At 38.1% G+C, this 16012-nt stretch overlaps 1 pseudogene; it reads left to right on the top strand.

Annotated features, from left to right (window-relative positions):
* Positions 1-8471: 8471 nt before the first annotated feature.
* On the top strand, positions 8472-15694 carry LOC113587481 (tripartite motif-containing protein 16-like; annotated as a pseudogene).
* Positions 15695-16012: the final 318 nt, after the last annotated feature.

Here is a 16012-nt window from a genome sequence, read left to right as displayed (position 1 = left end):
TAAACAAGTGAAAATTAGCAGAGCCATGTAGAGTGAGTGAGAGAGTAGTGTCAGCTCTAATGCACCACTTTTTTTTTTGAACAGCAATGGCAGATCATAGAGCCTCTCAATACTTCCTGGATGTTGGCATCGAATACTAGCAACCCAGTAGAGTTGCTGCAGAATATGTTATTTGTGATGCCGTTTTAAAGAGTAAAGATTAGATTACATATAATCAGAACATCTGAATCAAATTAGTGTGTATTGTAGCATGATAGTGGATTATTCCGTCCTATAGTAATAGATTTGGGGAATGTTAACAGAACAAATTTAATAAAGTTGGCAACACACAACCATTTTTTGAACCCCTGTACAGTTCAGTTTTCCAGTATAATTCAGCATTCATAAAATGTGAAACAGATTAATAAATGGGGTGTTCTTATACCTAATGTTCTAGCCTAAGTGAGATACATTGCCTTACCAAAGTTTTTAGGTTAATTAGTTTACTGGCCTTTTAGCCAGTTATGTTAGTTCTGCCTGTGACGCAAATCCCCTGAAACATTTTAGTGAGTTCTTTCATCCTTTTAAAAACAACTTACAAACAACATGTAGGTACATAATAGTGGGTACACAAATGTTACACAAAAATTCATATTAACAAATTTTCTTATTTACTGTTTGAGACTTTGACGTGTAAGGAATTTGCACATTAGATTTTTTCTTCTTGTCATTGTACCATTGTTGGCCAAAGGAGGAAGCCCCCCCCCTGTTTGAGTCCTGGTTTTTCTCAAAGTTTCTTCCTTATGCTCTAGGGCCATTGTCACCCTTGGCTTGCTCACTGGGGGCTTGGACTTGAACGTTTGTAGAGCTGCTTTGTGATATCTTTTGTAAAAAGCACTATATAATTGAATTTTGATTTTTAAAAAATGTTTATTTTGATTGTACTCTATATACAACAAAAATTAATGTTCACTATTTGGCAAAACTCTTATGGCATATATAAAGTATGCACTTCACAATGTGGTGGATGTCTACATATACATCCTGTGTGCTCAGAAGGCTAAAAGTTTAATCATTATATATTGAACATATATTTACAGAATAAGTATTTTACAGAATAGCTATTGCACAGATGGAATAAGTATTCTAGTTATTTCATATAAAGTGTTGCATGAATATTGCACAAGTGTCGATATTGTAAAATGAATTTTATAATATACAAAAATATTGGTTCTTTGTGTGATTGTTAGACATTCTTTGGAGGATGCTCAATAAAGCTTGTTACCATTAGACTGCAATAAAGAATGAGACCAGCTATTCTCTTCAACTAATTATCAAGTCATCCCCAGGAACATATTGACTCAAAGTAGAATAAACTAGATATAGAAAAATGGCTGTTGCTCATATGTCAAGTGTTGCTGAGTGTTTTTCCAAAGGAAGAAAAGAAATGTACACTATATAAAATCTTAAGGTCTGATTGTAATCAGGAAGCTGTCATGGTGCATTGCTTGAAAGAAGAGAGCAATCAGCAATACTTCAGGATTAAATTGCAACATGTGTTTACTTTTTAAAGCTAATAAACAGTGAGGGAGGGTTAATATGATTCCTGTTAATTAGTGACAGACATGGTGCAGGGCTGGTGACAAATTACATACAAGAGAACGTTATAGATACTTAATGATAACGTTTTGCAATAATGGGGACCCTTTAAAAGTGATAATAATAAACAGTATATGTGTGACTATTAGAAACCAGTGCAGATGTCATGTTTGGCATCTGCCTTGGCGTCGTGGTTCACACGACAAAGCTTCTATGTTTGTTTACTTCCTTGTTTTGGTTTCTTCTGGTTCCACTCCCTAGTTAGTTCTATTACCTACCAGTTATTGTAATCACATGTACTGTGTTAGTCCGCATTAGTTTCTGTATTTAAAACCCCCATGTTTGTGGTCTGTCTTTGCAAAGTCTCGTCAACCTGTGTTACGGTTCTGTGCCATTTGTTATTGTTTGTTACTTCTGGTTTGTTGAACCTCTGCCTGTGCTTTGGATTACTCTCTTTGCCTGTTCCATGGCTTTTTTGTTTTTTTTTGTTTGTTTTTTTTTGCATCGTGAACTGCTTTTCTGGATTACAACCTTGGCTTGTGTACTTTGGATCCTGATTGTGGACTCAGCGAGTGAGCATACACATATACACACATATACTGCCCCTCCCAACTGCAAGATATACACGCTGATGCACACATTCAACTCCTCCCAGCTGAAGGACAGGGACTGCCTCACTCACCCTGCCTCTCCCCACTGGAAGATAGAGACAGACACTGCTCCAAAACTACAGTGAAGTCACCAACAATGACTCGATGGCACCTATTCAATCATCCAGGCTGATGGATGGATGGGTAGGGACAGTGCACTGTGTCAGGGATAGACTGTGACTGTACTTTGTCTTAAGGATAAAATTAGTAATACAGCACAACATGTACATAAGATTACTCCATTACCAGTGAGACAATTCTTTACTGCTTTTACAGAAGTGACACTGCACTTTTTGAAATGTCACCTAATTTCTGAGTGTAAAAGAGCTTTTTACCAAGTTTGACTCAGTGTGTATAAATATTTTAAACTTTGTCTCTCCATTCAGGGAAAAAGGGCATTAACCCAGTTAGGGGGCCTTGGTTAATTAATACTATGCATGCTCTTATGAATATTCAGATAAGCTGAAAGGACATGGAAAAAGATCAGCTTCATGTCTCTTTAGGGTTTTTATAGGAGTGATGAACAGAAAGCAGTGAAAGCTGCCAAGTCTCAGAATATTTCTATGCTTGTCTCAAAGGCCTAATTTTTTTTAATGTCACTAATTCTATTATAAATCCTAGGGATAATGCTACTAGTTCTTCATCTACTATTCTTTGAAACTTTTCCTTAATTTTTTTGTTGTTAAAATGAACTGTTAGCTATTTCCTAACTTATCTATCCTAACTAGTAATCTATTTGAAGGTTATTTCTCATGTTATGCTCTGCAAAAGGAGAGATAGAGAAAGAGAAACAGAGAGAGTGCAAGAAAGGAATAAAAATTACAGAAAATGTTAAAGCAGAATTCTTTAAGAATTGCTTGTTGAGATACAATTCAGGGGTTTGATTTATCATAAAGCATGTCAATTGAATGTTAAAGTAAAGAAAGTAACAGTTGAAGATCACTGGATGTCATTTGATTCTGACAAAGATCGCTGGTTGCAACGACTGATGCAAAAAAGGATGCAAAACCTATAATAGGTCGATGCAAAAGTCAATGCAAAACCCATATTAAAGACTGCCTCCATGAAAAGACACAAGGACATGCCCTAAATATAAGCACACACACACACACACACACACACACACACACACACACACACACACGTGTCTCCCTATGCTGGTTACTGAAAGACATTGTTATATGAGAATGAAAATGAAAGAAAAGATCTGCCCTGCTAAACACAAGGAACACAAAAGTTTTGTGTCAGCCTTAGGTAAGTTTAAATTTCCATTACACAAACAATTTTTATTTTGTTATATGCTAAGTGAGGCACATTGCCTTACCAAAGTTTTTAAGGTTAATTAGCTTTCTGGCCATTTAGCCAGTCAAGATAGTCCTGGCTGTGTAGCAAACCCTCTTTAGTAACTTGTTTCATCCTTTTGAAAGCAATTTGCGAACAACATGTTGGTACATAACAGTCGGTACACAAATGTGATTAAACCAGTTATTTAGTAAACAAAATTATGCCAGATTTGTACCTGAGTTAGAAGCAGAATTAGCCTCAGTTAGTACACTATAAAATAGAGTTACAAGTGTTTAATCACCAGAGGTCATAATGTTTTCATATTTACTGTTTTAGACTTTGACACGTTAGGAATTTGCACATTACATTTTTCTTTCTTGTCATTGTACTCTATATACAATGGAATTAAAGCTCAATATTTGGCAGTGCTGTCATGGTTAGTCCCTCCCATCTTCCATGTTCCATATTTTCCCTGTCTTGTGTATTTTAGTTCCAGACTGTAGTTTCATTTTCTCTGCCCCCCATTTGATTGCTCACACCTGTCCCTTGTTTCTACATTGTTAAGTTCATGTAATTAAACTCTGTCTGATTCCCTGTGTTTTGGCTGTTCATTATTTGAATGGTTGCATTTATGTATTTGGTGGATGTATGAAAGCCCGGCTGTGTTTCAAGGCCTTCATTTATGTTAGCCTGTTTTGTTACCCTAGCCTTCGTGTTTCCTAGCCTATGTTATAGCCTGCTTCCCTTGTTTGCCTTCAAGTGTTTGTTTGTTTATAATGTATCCCCATAATCTCTGTATTGGATCTATGACCCTGGACTACTCCAACAACTAGGATTCTGGATTTGCCCCTAATAAATCTCACTCTTCTCCGCACGTGTCCACCTCCTTAACACTCAACGTTACAAGAGCTCTTGTGGTATTTTTTAAAATACACAATTCACAATGTGGTAGATGTCTACATGTACATCTTGTGTGCTCAGAAGGCTAAAAGGTATTTATGATAAATATTGCACATATATTTACAGAATAAGTATTTTACAGAATAGCTCTTGGCACAGATAGAATAGGTATTGTTATTTCATATGTGTTGCATAAATATTGCTCAAGGGTAGCTATTGAATTTTGCACAGAAAGTTATTGCACATCTTCTCTGTTCACTATAAGCTTTGTTCTCTTTTTGTGCAGAGCTTAGTACCCCATGTAGAGTTCAGTGTACAGAGAGTGTAGAGCTGAGTTCAAGTCCACATGGAGTTCAGTTAATTTCTTTGCCAAATTCAGTATGGTAATAGTCTTTGAGCAAAAAACTGTTCACTACCCATGTACTGCATGCTTTGATTGACCTGTAGTGCTTTCTTGAGGGCAGAAGAGCAAACAGGTGATAGGTGGGGTGAGATGGATCTTTCAGGGTGAGATGATGCTGGATGCTTTTTGCAGGTATCAGGAGTTGCAAATATCTTCCACTTCAGCCAGGTTTGTGTCTTCTGGGCTGTGTTTATAATTGTCTGCAATGCCATCTTGCTAGCTAAAGAACTGTTGCCAAATCACAGCAAGATCCCATGAGTTAGAACACTCTTGATGGAGCTCTGATATAAGGACACTAGCAGCTTTTGTGGCAAGTTGGCTTTCCTGTTCTTTTAAAGTAAAGCAACTGTTGTGTCTCCCTTACCAGAGTGTGTAACTATCTGTGGTCAGTCTGTTAGGAGTGATGGAGGTCCATCCTGTTTGACTGTGGTCGGTCTGTTAGGAATGATGTGGGCCTATCCTGACTCAAGGTAGTCAGTCTGTTAGCTCTCTTTGAGAGTTCCGTGGCTAAACATGGTTCATTATCCTACCACCAAGGACAGCGTGGTGCAGAAGAACAACTTTATCTTGCAGGTTTTTGGTGATGTGAGTTGAGATCATTTTTGTTTAAAAAAGGAAAATCTTCCATCAACACCAATTAGTCTAATATTATTAGATGAAGTAGGAAGAGAAAAAAAGAGCTCAGAGGCTGTATGAAGAAATTGAATAATATGACAAAAAAAGAAATTAAAGTAGTGGTCTATGAGAGGATCCTTTGATGGAGAGCTGTGTCAAATAATAAAAGACCTGAAGAATTAAAGAAACTTGGAGCAAAGGCTACTGAAAAGCAATGCAGATTAACAATATTGCGAGCATTTGGAAGACAAAACAAGTAATTGAAAGAGAAAGCATTGGACTATAAGCAGAGTAGTGAAGCAGAGAAGAGATGTGGACAATATCCTCAAACAGTAACAGGAAAACCGCCTCCATATACTTTGGAACAGAAGCAGACCTCAAACCTTTATCTAGTGCTTGCCACCAGAGAATGGATTGAAGCTGAAGTACAGTACCCATCGAGAGAGGTGAACCCAGCACAAGACACCGAAGTAGGTGAACAAGACGGACCAAGCAGAGTCCCTAGACCAGTGACCAGGAGTTTTGATCAACAAACTCCACCAGCTGACCATTCTGAGAGTGAAGATCCAGATTAAGGTTTCCACAGGTCATATTAGAGTCTTTGGCTATGGCTCTTAATTCAGACTTCAACCACTGTTGCCCAGGGATTAAAGGGGTGAGCCTAGCACTACCTTATAATGAACAATATTTTGGCTCCTGGCACTTCGACCACTGGGACAGTGAACCATACCACTATGACATGGCAAAGCCTGGTGCCTACACAATACAACACTGTCTAGGAGACACCATCAAGAGAAGTCTCTCAAAAAATGAGGGGGAAAGGAATAGTTCATGCTGTTTCCTACTCCTTCTCTTCTGGTGTGGCTGCAAGATCTGGTCCTCTCCTCTCCTCTCCAATATCCAGGGAACCAGGCAGCAGCATGGGGTGCCACAAACAGGGAGCCACCTAGACGGCTAGGAGAATGCCCACTAGCAAATGAGTAGCACACTTCCTCTCAGAATGCGCATGCTCAGTGCCGTCCAGAAGACTCAACCTTAAGTGTACCCCCATGAGCAATCCATCTGTGAAGAGTCAGCGTCCTGTGGTGGTTGGTCAGTCTCTGACAGCCCGAATGCTTCAGGGTAAGGAACAGATTACACAAAAGACTCTCGATGTAAACAATTTATTGGACAAGACAAAACACGGAGCAACAATAAATGCACTCATGTATAACAGTCCAGTGCAGCATGATATAAATGATAAACATGAACAGAAACATGAACCATGAGCATAACCAGTGAACAAAGCATGCTATCGGATTCAGATGGCTCTACCACAAGAGCATTATCAAAATTAGAGACATTACATAACAAATTGGAGAAAACCTTTGAGGTAGATACAAGTTTCACTGGATCGTTTGAATCACTGTTTGGAAAATGAAAAAAAAGTTGTTGTGGCTTTCTTGTGTACCTTGTTAGTAGGAATGGTTTTATTGGTGTTATGTGGCTGTTAAGTCATTTTATGTATCAGGGGTTTAATTGTAAGAGCAGTTGTATCACTATCGTCCCAAATGTATATTGATGAACATGACAATACTTCCAAAAGCATATGCTCCAAAGGTGAATTGCAGTGTTGGACCTGCAGTTAAAGTGTCAGGCCATTTACATTTATGGACTTATCCTGTGCGACTTATCAAAGTGATAAGTTTCATAGCCAGTACAGTAGGTTACAGTTCAAGATGTCACTGAACTAGAATACTGTTGAAACACAGGGATCAATTCTGATGCCCAGAAGTGAAAAACACATACAACCTCCATCTCAGACAATACATGCAATAACAAACAATATCCTACAATAAGTACTAGTGTTTCAGTTCCTCAACATGGATGCAGGATCAGAGATCATTTACAATCAATGGCCAGAACAATGAGAACACTGATTTTGAGTTATGCTTTTTGAGCCATGCATTATATGACTTAATATCATTCTACTATTATTTTAATAGTCATAGTATTTCTTTGATGAATTTATACATATTCTGAAACATGTAACCAATGTATTACTTGATATGGTTCATGCTGTTGCCCTGCTCCACATTGCATATGAAAGATTGTTGGCTAAGAGGGCGCAGGTCATCTAGGGTCCGCAGATGGATCAAGGAAAGGAGTATGTTATTGGTAGAGAAATCGCTGCAGAGGTGAATGGGCTCAGTTCCCAATTTATTGGGATGACTGGAAGTGCAGGCTTGATGTATTTAAGGACCATTGTCTCCAGCCACTTCATAATTATTGGTGTTAATGTGACTGGCTTTTAGTCATTGAGGCATGTTAAATCTGTTTGCTTTGGAAATAGCACACTTTCGGATGACTTTAGGTAAGTGGGGACAGTGTACTCTGACTGGGATAGATTGAAAATGTTAGTAAGAACTCCAGCTAACTCAGTGGCATAGTTTCTCAAAACCCATCCTGGAACTCTTTCCAGTCCAGCCACTTTCCATATGTTGATACTATGGAGTGTGCATAAGAAAGATAAACTCTGGACCTTGTGCTAACTTATGTAATGTAATGTAATGCTAACTTATGTAATGTATCTGAGTACCCTCCATGTTGGCTCTGTGACCCTGGACCATATAAACGACTCTGATTTTGGATTTGCCCCTATTAAATCTCGTTCCTCTCAGCATGTGTCCGCCACCTTACCGCTCAACGTTACACAGTTTGAAGCCTACTTACTTTACATACTGTACATCTACATACTGTATATTACTGTACTTACCATTTATTTAAGAGACCAGGGAATAACATTCTTGTCTTGATAAATACATCACTCACCACAGGCTGTGTTCCAGCTGCTTTTAAATATGCTGTAGTACAGCATCTCATTAAGAAGTGCAGAATCTTATTAGACCCCTCAGTTATAGACCTATCTTCAAGTTACCTTTTCTCTCAAATGTCTTAGATAAAGTTGTATTTATTTACCTACAAGCATTCCTAGCTGAACATGATATTTATCTCAGTGCAGAGAGACATTCGGTCCAAGGCCTGTACTACGCAGAAACTACATGCTAGCTGAAGTTGTACAGAAACTGAAAAGGACACAACTCCAAGCTGCTTCTCCTGCTCACTGTTACACTAGACCTGGAGATGTGGAGTGTGATTTCTGCACTGGGAGAAAACTCAAAGCCATTAAGTCTAGTCTAATGTGTCAGGCCTCCTTCTGTGAAACTCATCTCAAACCTCACTATGAAGTTCTTGGTTTGAAAAAGCACAAACTGATTAATGCCTCCTCACAGCTACAAGAGAAGATCTGCTCTCAGCATGATGAAGTGATCAAGCTCTACTGTCATACTGACCAAAACTGCATGTTATATGTGTATGATGTATGAACACAGAGGCCATGATACAGTTGCTGCTGTAGCAGAAATAAATGAAAAACAGGTGAGAACAAGAAATCTTTTCATGCTAACTTTGTCTGATCTGTAATCAATTACTTTAGACTGTATTTCTACATACCATTAGGACCCATCTAGGACAGACTGTATGTGTATATATATGTGATGTAAAATATTATTTGATCATGTATTATCATGTGATTCATATGTAATGATTCATATATAATCATGTTAATCCTTTCCATCATATAATCCTATATGAATGGTTTAGTCTGCAAACTCTGTCTCTGTATATTGTGTGAACAAATGACTGTGGGAATGTTGCTTTATGACCTGCATGTGCTTTGTGACCTGCAGGGGTCGTAAAGAGGGATTAGGCTTTTTTTTTTTTGTTTGTGCGTAAACAAGATCACAGAGCACCCCCTCCTTGGGGAGGGGGTTGAAGTTTAGATATAAGGAGTAGAGTCAGTCTACCCCTTTAGAGCTTTCGCTTTCGAGCATTAGCTCTCACACAGCTGTGTTTTGTGTGTCCTATTTTCTTTATTAAATTACTCTCTTAATCACATCTGACTTGCTGTTTGTTCAAAATTCCACCACAATATATGATACATTCAGTACATGATACATATTCAGTACATCCTATCATATTTAACTTTGTTCTTTTTTACTCACGAAAACACAGATTTATATATATATATATATATATAGATCTTATAATCTTATAATTTTATGAAAAATAGAGAGTACTAGAAAATATGTCTAAGAAGTTCTAGAAAACTGCAATATTCAGATATAAAGCTCATAACACACAAACCGATAAATGTATTTGTCCACAGAGGGATCTAATGGAGGTGCAGAGGAAATTCCAGCTCAGAATCCAGGAGAAAGAGAAGAAGGTCCAAGAGCTAAAACAGGCTGTGGACACTCTTAAGGTGAGTACTAAGCAGAAAGCTGCTGGAGCAGCTATTTCAGAGCTCAGTCAGGCGTCTCCTCCAGTCATCCAGTGAGGAGACCTGAGTTGTCACACTTTGGGATCCTACACAATCACAATGTTCACTATAAGTCATCCGGGGTCACAGTGAGAGAGTGAATGATAGTTCAGCTTGTCTGTGTGTCTCCTAACAGCGCTTTGCACAGGCAGCAGTGAACAACAATAGGAGGATTTTCACTGAGCTGATCCGCTCCATTAAGCAAAGGCGCTGTGAGGTGAGAGATCTGATCAGAGCTCAGGAGGAGGCTGAACTGAGTCGAGCTGAAAGACTCCTGGAGCAACTGGAGCAGGAGATTGCTGATCTTAAGAGGAGAGACACTGAACTGGAGCAGTTCTCCCAAACAGATGATGACATCCATTTCCTCCAGGTAACAAACTCTGTCTCAGCTACAGAGGAACCTGCTCCTCATCAAGTTTCTATAATGAATCTTCACAAAAGCTCATTAAGCCAACAATAAATATAACTTCTGTCTAATAACAAATGTGTCTTTGGTTTGATTTGGTGTGAGATCATTCATTACTCTTGTGCACCTTTATCTTTCTCCATTATGTTTTCTTCTCTTTGTAGAGTTTCCAGTCTCTCTGTGTCTCTTCTGGATCTGAGGACTCTCCCAGTATCCCTGTCCATCAACATCCCTCATTTGATGGAGTGAAGAAATCTATCTCTGATCTGAAAGAGCGACTAAAGGAATTCTGCAAGGAGGAATTCAACAAAATCCTTCAACATGGTAAGAGGAGCTGTCATTTGCCTTTGAAATTGGACAGGGTTGGTAATAATTATGGAAATCTCTGCTTGCTTAGCCTTGCCAACCTCTGCTTGATCAGCACTTGCCAATCTCAACCCCCCAAAACTATACTGTAATGGGCTAACAAATCTAATTCACAAAACGTGTCTGTCTGAGGTTTCTGCAGACTGTTCCTAAATCACTTTTACCTTGATGTTCCCATAATAATCGTCTTGTAGAACATTTCAATGTCATGCCCCAACTGTGTTTGTGTTGTTATAGGACAGGCAAGAATTAAAAGTGAAAAACATGCATCTAAAATGTTAATCCATTCATTCATCTCCAGATTAATTAATATTATCTATTTCATTGATCTTCGGGGTGGAGCCTATACCATCAGCAGGAAGCACAAGGGTGGATAAATAAAATTAAAACTAAAGAAAAGGGAGCAAAAGAAAGTGTAAAAGAGTTGTGCATGAGGGATGGAGAGAAAGAGACAAAATGACAGAGACACAGATATAGAGAAAGAGAATCTTCCTGATTATAGTGACTTTCCAAAAGTCCATAATTAACAGAACGATTAGAGAATGTTTTTGTCATAAACACATAATCCACATATAATCCCACTTTTAGTCTGATCATCTTTCTGAATTGAACAATTTGACCTCTTTCATTCATTTTGTTGGACCATTTTGATTCTGTTTCTCTGCAGCTGCAGTGGTTCAGATTTTACCCTCAGAGCCAAAGACCAGGGAAGATTTCCTGAAATGTAATACACACACACACACACTCAACCATTATTTGTTTTTATGTATTTGTTTACATACACACACCTTAAATCATCTTGATTCGTTTAAATAACTTCACCCTATTTTTAAACTCACACAGAAACACATACACATACACCATTCTCTCTCCTCTTACCCATATGTACACACATCCTACTCTCTCATGATGGTGAGTGTAAGAGGTTTGATAGTGTGTGTGAGCGGTAAGTTTGAATAATGGCCTAAAGGACCGCTCATAACATGGTGTGATCACTCACTATCTCTCTGACTGTGGCAGGTTTAAACGTACTGCAAGTAACTGCTGTGTGTAATGTGCAGTGTGTAAATGTATTGTGTGTAGGTTTAATGTGTCTAACGTGCCTTGTGTAATGTACTGTGTGTAAGTGTACTGTGGGTATGTACTTTGTCTAATGCATTGTGTGTAATGTACTATGTGTAGTGTGCTGTCTGTAATGTGCAGTGTAAATGCACTGTGTGTAGTGTACTGTGTCTAATGCACTGTGTAGCCTGTGTGCAGAACTCTTTATCTTCTCCTAGAACAGAAAGCAAATTCTCTGACTGGAGAGGGTTTTAAATCTATGACTGACGTGGCTAATTGTAATAAAATATTGTTCTCTTCTGATTGAATTTTGTACATTCAGTTAAAAAGTACAGCTTTGTCTCCTTCTTATTTTGTTGGCATTGCTGGCACAGTCTTTGATCTTTGGGCAGCCAAGACTTCTTGCATCTGCCTCTCTCTCTATGGCCAGCTGTCTCTATAGCAGTGGTCACTGAGTCAGTGCTGAACCTCTCTTTATGGCCAGACAATGGTCTCTGAGTCTGTACTTCATTAAGGTGGAATTCAGTTTACAATTAGTAAGCATGCTCAGGTAATCTGCTACACTGTATTTGCAATTTAACATCAGATAACCCATTTTACTGTGTGATTTTGATTGAGGCTCCCAAAAATGAGAGCATCAATTCTCTCACTGCCAAGTTAAAGTGTCCAGAAGAACTCAATTTCATCTCTAAATAATTTTAATTGTTTGAACATCCAATATTGTTGATATATAACATAATTGTGCATTTTAAACCTTCTGGAATATCATGACATTAGTGTTTTCTAGGTTGACCACCAGGGCCCAGGTATGACAGTACTGGTCCAGCAGGTGCAGGTTCTACTGTAGACCCTGTGCAGTGGGGGACTGACTGCAAAGATCAGGAGCTGTAGACTTTGCTTATTTATGGCCAATTTTGACTCCACACCTATTTTTCCTATACATGTTTTACTCCTACACCGTTTTCTATAATTTTGTAAAATGAATGTTGGTACCAGATAGAATCAAAATCTTTTTAAAGTCTATAAAACTTAGGACAATATATTTATCAATTAGGGTGTGTAGGTTGTAATCATTTGGTAAAAATCGGACTTGGCTTTTACTCAGAATATTGTGCTTAGTAAGGAATTTTAGAAATCTAGAATTTTAATAAAAATAGAATGAAAGAAATATTGCCCACACCCTGGTAAAAACTCAGATGCACTGTGTACACAATTATTAGGCAAGTTGTATTTTTGAGGATTCATTTTATTATTGAACAACTATAGTGTTCTCTGCCAATCCAAAATATTAATAAACCTCAAACCTAAATATCTAAGAAAGTAAAAGTGAGGTTTTGGATTTCTTAGAAGAATATTTATGTGTGCATAATTATTGGGCAACTATTAGTGTGCAGAATTATTATGCAACTAAATGAAAAATGGAAATTGTGCCATCTCACTTGTTTATTTTCATCTGTTAAAGTAAGATTAATCAACAAACAACTCAAAATTAGTAAGTAAACATTTCTGACATTTCAAAAAATCAGTGATCAATTTAGCGACCCTTCTTTTGAATAACAGTCATAAGCCTTCCATTCATGAAGTCTTTCAGTTTCTTAATCTGTTGACGTTCAACTTTTTCTGCAGCAGCAACCACAGCCTCCAAGACATTTACATTTACAGCATTTAGCAGATGCTCTTATCCAGAGCAACTTACAAAAGTGCTTTGTCATTTACTCATAGAATATATCCTGGTACAGTACAGTAGGTTAGAGTCCAACATACCAATGAACTAGAATACTGTAGAAATACAGGGATGAATGCTGATACCTAGAAGTACAAAATACATAAGGTCCATCTTAAACAACGATACGAGCAATAAACAATAAGTGCTAGAGTTTGTTAAACAACATAATAATAAACAATACCCTACAATAAGTATTAATTTAGTCAGTCAATATGGGAGCAGGGTCAGTTGTCCTTTAAATATTCTGCAAATAGATGGACACTATTCAGAGAGCTGTACTGTTATCCTTCGTTGTAAATCTCCTGTTTAAGAAGGGCCCACAAGTTCTTCCAGATAGAGACTGACAAAATGGTAATGGATAACCCACCAGACATAGTGTTGGACAAACAGCAGAAGAGGGAGATTTATTAAGCGCAAATCCAGAATTGTAATCATTAGAACAGTCGAGGGTCATAGAACCAATGTGGAGAGACCGCGGATACATGATAATCAAAAAAGAAACGAAACACACTGACAAAAAGGAGAAGGCGGCTGTAACCATAACACATGCAAAGATAAGAACACTGGGTGTATATACATATAGTAATGGCATTAACAAGACACAGGCGAGCCAGAGATAAACAAAACACAGAAACAAAACAAATACACGAGACAGGGTAACCATGACAATATGGACACTAAGAGGGGCCAAACATAACAGCCGTAGTGATGGATGTAGAAATACCAAGTGATGGTAACATCAGCAACAGGGAACATAAGAAACTCAAGATTGTCATTTTGGGAGGAGAAAATAACGTTATACTCCAGTGTGATATTTACTGTTACGACCATGTGCTAGCATTTAGCCTATTTCTCCTCAAATAAATATTGCGTTTTCATCTCTGCTAAGAGATGTAACCCTAGACCTAATGTGGCTAATAATTTACAACAGTTAATATACAAGTACAATTTACAACAGGACTATACACAATATATACAAGATATATACTAGCAGTACAAAAAGGTGAAACTAAGTATAAATCTGAAACTCTAAAAAAGGTTAGTAACAGAATTTTACATTTACTGAATTTAGCTGACACTTTTATCCAAAGCAACTTACAATTCTGATTGAATAAAACTTAACAATTGAGCACTAAGGGTCTTGCTCAGGGGCCCAACAGTGGCAGGACTTGAACTAGCAACCTTCTGATAACTAGTTAAGTACTTTAACCACTGCCCCATTTTAAGTGCAAATGGCAGTGCTAGGCTGTTGGAACTGTGCAGTCTCATTTATAGTCACACGGGGATGACGCAATCACTGGAAGGCACACCTAGTCTGGACTCAAGGTGGAGGAGCCACAACACAGACAGAAATGGAGTTCTGGATCTTAGCTGCAAATAAAAGGGACAGAAAACCCACATGTACCGCTAAACGAGACACATGCACATGTACTCATGCACTGCACTCTCCTTTTCTATCTCTCTCACACACACACACATACGCAGACTCACACTGCAGTCTTTTTTTCCTGTCTCCCTCTCACACACACAAATACACATGAACACACAAACTCCCTTTTACACAGACCCACACCAGTCTCTCTCTCGCTTCCTCACACACACACATGCAAACCCCACTCTCTCACACACATACATTTGCACAGCTTGTTTTAATATGATCATGCTATTGTTACCATGGTAACACATGGTGTAATCTTTACATTTTCATTATCAAAATGTATGAGGAGTATTTTAATCGACATTAGTATATTTTAAACTTCACATATTAACTAACATTAAAAAGTATTTGTAAATAAAAACTTCAAATGTTCTGTTTCAGATTTCTGTCAGCTGAGTCTGGATGCAAACACAACACATCGTCGCCTCAGTCTGTCTGAGAGGAACAAAGTGGTAACACGGAGTGAGAAAGTCCATCTATATTCTGATCATCCAGAGAGATTTGACTACTTGCCTCAGGTGTTGAGTAAGAAGAGTGTGTGTGGATGCTGTTACTGGGAGGTTGAGCTAAGTAATGGGTCTTATGTGTTTATATCAGTCTCATATAAAGATATCAGCAGGAAAGGACACGGTAAGGACTGTATGTTTGGATTCAACAATCAGTCCTGGAGACTGCAGTGTTTTTCCACTCTCTCTTTCTGGCATAATAACATTAAGAATGAGATCCCAGGACCACCATCCTCCAGAATAGGAGTGTATGTGGATCACAGTGCAGGAACTCTGTCCTTCTAGAGTCTCTGACACAATGACCCTCATACACACAGTCCACACCACATTCATTCAGCCCCTGTATGGTGGGCTCTGGGTTGGCTGGGATTCAACTGTGAGATTATGTGTTCCAGATTAATGTTTCCAGTATCTTGTGGTTGATATTGGAGAGATGAAAACATATTGTACAATGCCACATTGTTCCTCAGTTGTGATCATTTTCTGATGTTTCTCAGATTCTCAAATAGTCAATTTTATTCATTAGTCCAGATCATCCCCTCTGGTTTAGACTTGATCTAGAACCTTCAGTTACTCTGCTGTACAACCAGAGGTGGGTAGAGTATCCAAAAACTGTACTCAATTAAAAGTAATGTAAGTTTATAATATTAATTACTCAAGTAGAAGTAAAAGTAGTCATTTAAATCATCACTTAAGTAAAAGTAAGAAAGTATCTTAA

The sequence above is a fragment of the Electrophorus electricus genome, chromosome 6, assembly GCF_041902795.1.
Source record: "Electrophorus electricus isolate QZ-2024a chromosome 6, ASM4190279v1, whole genome shotgun sequence".
Taxonomy (NCBI): domain Eukaryota; kingdom Metazoa; phylum Chordata; class Actinopteri; order Gymnotiformes; family Gymnotidae; genus Electrophorus; species Electrophorus electricus.
Note: the sequence above shows the minus strand (reverse complement) of the source record. Positions and strands in the feature narration are given on the sequence as shown.